This window comes from Mus pahari, chromosome 3, assembly GCF_900095145.1.
Source record: "Mus pahari chromosome 3, PAHARI_EIJ_v1.1, whole genome shotgun sequence".
NCBI classification, from domain to species: Eukaryota; Metazoa; Chordata; class Mammalia; order Rodentia; family Muridae; genus Mus; species Mus pahari.
In genome coordinates, this window is record NC_034592.1 from 11,968,061 (window position 1) to 11,972,354 (window position 4,294).

Sequence of the window (4,294 nt, forward strand, 5' to 3'; positions counted from 1 at the left end):
ACGCCCGGCAGGTGGATTTCTGAGTTCGAGGCCAGCCTGGTCTACAGATTGAGTTCCAGGACAGTCAGAGCTATACAGAGAAACCATGTCTCAAAAAACAAAGAACAAAAAAAAAAAAAAAGAAGCTTCCTCTCTCTTAGGGAGTTTCCATCCCAAGCCCAGAGAAGGATGCAGTCCTCCTTAGGGAGGAACTTTTCCATGTCAATTAACCTAATCAAGATAACCACAGGTATCCCCAGAGGCTAATCTAGTCTAAATAACCCCTCATAGTCTTGTCTCCTAAGTGATGCCAAATTTTCTCAAGTTGGCAATCAACAATAGCAATGAACATATTACAGTACCAAGCCATATTCCCAGAGGGACCATGGCCAGGAATCAATCCATAAGACCCTACCCCATGTAGAAAAATCCTAGCAGGAGAGAGTTAAGACAGAAGGGGGATGCTTCTGGAGATCATATAGGAAAGGGTCAAAGGTCATGGACCTGAAGGATTGAAAATGACCCTAAATATAATGACAAGAGAATTCAAATTCAGATCACTGAGGCAAAAGAACAGTTTTTGATGCAACCAAGACTAAGCAAAACATCACATATGAAGTGTCAGAAGTCAATCCGTAAAGCTCAGCATGGTATCTAGAAACCAGAGCTTTGTTACAGCAGGAGACATCCCAATGAGTAATTGAAAGGCAGATGTCAGTGCAGCACCTACTAGTATTAGTGAGAAAAGATCCGCACCCTGTGCATAGGCAACAGCTCAACCATGGCCAAAACAAGACAATAAATGGCTACTGAGAGATTTCTAAAATACCATTGTGAACTTAACTAAGCATAAAAAGAATTTCTAAGCTTGACAGAACAACCAAGTGTGCATAAACATGCATGTATATTTATAAAAAATAGCAACAAAACTTTCTGTGAAACTTGGTGTCGTGAAGAGAAACAATTACATGTACAGTTATTTTAGAAAAATAAGGGAAAAAATACACAAAACTTGTTCAAAGAAATAACTACTGAAAAGCTTACAAATTCTGAACTAGAATCAGGAAGGCACAAAGGACCCCAAAAAAGAACCAACGAAAACAGATAGTCTTTAAGGCTTATATTATCAAATACTCAACACAAAGCAAGAATCTCAAAACACAGCCAAAGAAAATCATTAATCACAAAGGAATCCCAATCATACCACAGCAGATTCTAAACTACAAATCCAGGTGAAAGTAAAATGGTATCTATGAGAATGTGTACCCCAATAGCTACCATCAAGAAAGGAAGTTGGAACATAGACTTTCAAGATAACCAACACAGACACCTTGGCCAAAGCCTAATCATAGAGAACAAGTATTAGAAATGAAACAAACAAGCAAACAAGATAATTGTCCTGAAAGAATTCAAAAGGACTGTCCAAGATGAAAGGGGAACAAAGTCTGTCCATACAGAGATCCAGAAAAACCTCGCAGACACAGAAATGAAAAGGGGATCTAAGGAGCAAGCTGACAGGACTATATCCTCAACAATAACAGCCTTAAACAGAAAGAGAACAAATTCACAAAATAAAAAATTAAACTAAATGGATTTAAAAGAAGTTCTGATGATATGCTGCCAATTAAGAAATGTATTTCAGGGGCTGGTGAGATGGCTCAGTGGGTAAGAGCACCCGACTGCTCTTCCGAAGGTCCAGAGTTTAAATCCCAGCAACCACATGGTGGCTCATAACCATCTGTAACAAGATCTGACACCCTCTTCTGGAGTGTCTGAAGACAGCTACAGTGTACTTACATATAATAAATAAATAAATCTTTGGAAAAAAAAAAAAAGAAATGTATTTCAGCCAGGCGTGGTGGTGCACGCCTTTAGTCCCAGCACTCGAGAAGCAGAGGCAGGCGGATTTCTGAGTTTGAGGCCAACCTGGTCTACAGAGTGAGTTCCAGGACAGCCAAGGCTACATAGAGAAACCCTGTCTCAAAAAACAAAAAACAAACAAACAAACAAACAAAAAAGAAATGTATTTCAGTAACACATATAGTTCAAATAAGCAAATAGGAAAATTGATATACTTACATAAAATAGATTTTAAGTAAAACAAATAAAAACCAACCAGGCTGGAAAGATGGTCCAGTGGTTAGAAGCATCTGCTGCTCTTCTAGAGGAACTAGGTTTGATCCCCAGAACCTGCATAGTGGTCCCCCAACTGTTTCTAACTCCAGTTACAAGGGATAGAAATGCTTTTCTTCTGCCATTCAGTCACCAGGCATGCATGTGGTACACAGACATACACGTAAACAAAATACTCATACACATTAAATAAAATTAAAAAGAAAATTTTAAAGGTTGTTATATAACATAGTCATTTCAACAAGACAAAATAACAATTATATATATATATATATATATATATATATATATATATATATATATATTACAATATTTTAAAACAATTATATAATATGAATATCACATTTTAAGGAACAGAAAACACTCCCAACACAGTATAGTTGGGGGCTTCATAGCATTCATTTGATGATCTCAGGCAGACCAAAACCAACACAGAAACAGTGGAGTTTAACTGAACTATGGATCAAATGAACAAGCCATACATTTACAAAACAGTGCACGTTAGAGTTGCAGAATGTAAATTATGCACAACCACATATGGAAAACAACCTGTAGACTAGACCATAAGTAAGTGTGAATACATTTGAATACATTTTTTGTTATTGTTTTTGTTTTTTTGTTTTTGGTTTTTCGAGACAGGGATTCTCTGTTTAGCCCTGGCTGTCCTGGAACTCACTTTGTAGACCAGGCTGGCCTCAAACTCAGAAATCCACCTGCCTCTGCCTCCTGGGTGCTGGGATTAAAGGCATGTGCCACCACGCCTGGCTTGAATACATTTTTGAAGACTTGTTTTGTTTTTAATTATGTGCATTATGTGCATGTACACAAGAGCTGGAGTTACAGAAGGCTGTGACACCTCCTTCCCTCATGCAACATGGTTTCTGGGACTCGAACTTGGTTCTTCTGAAAGAGTCGTATATGCTCTTAATTGCTGAACTATCCCTCCAGCCCCAAAATAATTTTAGCTCCCCTGAAGCACCCTCCAAAACAATCCTGAAACCACAGCATGTATCTCCAAGGGCAACAATGAAATAAAACTAGAAATCAATAAGAAAGAAATTTAGAAATGGCATTAAGTACAAAGAAATTCAACAGTATCCTCTTAAACAACCAATTGGCCAATGAAGAAACAAAGAGAAACGCAAACTATTTCCTAGAAATAGGAACTGAGGAGATGGCTTGGAAGGCAAACTTCTTCCAGGGCAAACATGACAACAAGAGTCTGTATACCATGTAAATGCAGAGTCGGCAGGGCAGCCTGGGCAGTATACTGGCACCTAGGAGACAGAGCTAAGGGATCCCAACTGCAAGCTGGTTAGCTAGGCTACGCTAGTCTTCAAGCTATAAGAGACCCTATACAAAGTGGAGTTGAATTAAGGAAGACATCTGATGCCAACCTCTGCAGTACATGCATATACATACATACATGCACATTTTCTAGAACAAATAAAAATACAACATACGAAATAGCAAGAGCTAAGAAAGATATTTATGGCAATAAATCACCTCAAAAATTAGAAGTCTCAAGTAAACTAACAATATATCACTAAGGAAATAGAAGGGCAAACCCAAAATTAATAAAGAGAGGTAATAAAGATCAGAAGAGAAAGAAATGAAATGGGTAAGAATGAAAAAGAATAAGACCACACTAATTTTTAGAAAAGATGAACAACACTTTAATTAACCTAAGAAAGATGGAAGACCACACAAGCCAAACAAAGCACAGAGCAGATACACATGAACTGACATCACTGAGTAGATACACATGAACTGACGTCACAGCAACACACATCTATAGAGACCAGTGGGGGGAGTCACACGATAGCGAGACACGAGAGACTTTCCAGACAGTTAAAGCCAACAAGAGTTGAATGATAAAGAAACAGAATGCCTGGAGTCCACAAAATAACAATGAACTTGCAGTGAAGGAAATGTCTTCTGACAAACAAGAGCCCAGCAGTTTCATGGCTGAATTTCTCCCGAAAGTTCAAAGATTAATGCCAAAACTTCTAAAACTATTTAAAGGGAGAGGGGAGCACTCTGCTAAGCCAGGTCTATAATATCAGCACTGACACCACCAACAGCCACCGCATCAAACCCCACAGAAACAACTATCCCTAGTGCAGGAAAGAAAGAAAAGAAGAGAAAAGAAAAGAAAAGGGGAGGGGAGGGGAGGGGAGGG

The 4,294-nt window shown here is 38.5% G+C and overlaps 1 protein-coding gene across 12 annotated transcripts in view; it reads right to left on the reverse strand.

Annotated features, from left to right (window-relative positions):
• Positions 1-4,294, reverse strand: part of Ehmt1 (euchromatic histone lysine methyltransferase 1) — a 150,631-nt gene that overhangs the window by 40,021 nt on the left and 106,316 nt on the right. The window lies entirely within an intron of this gene.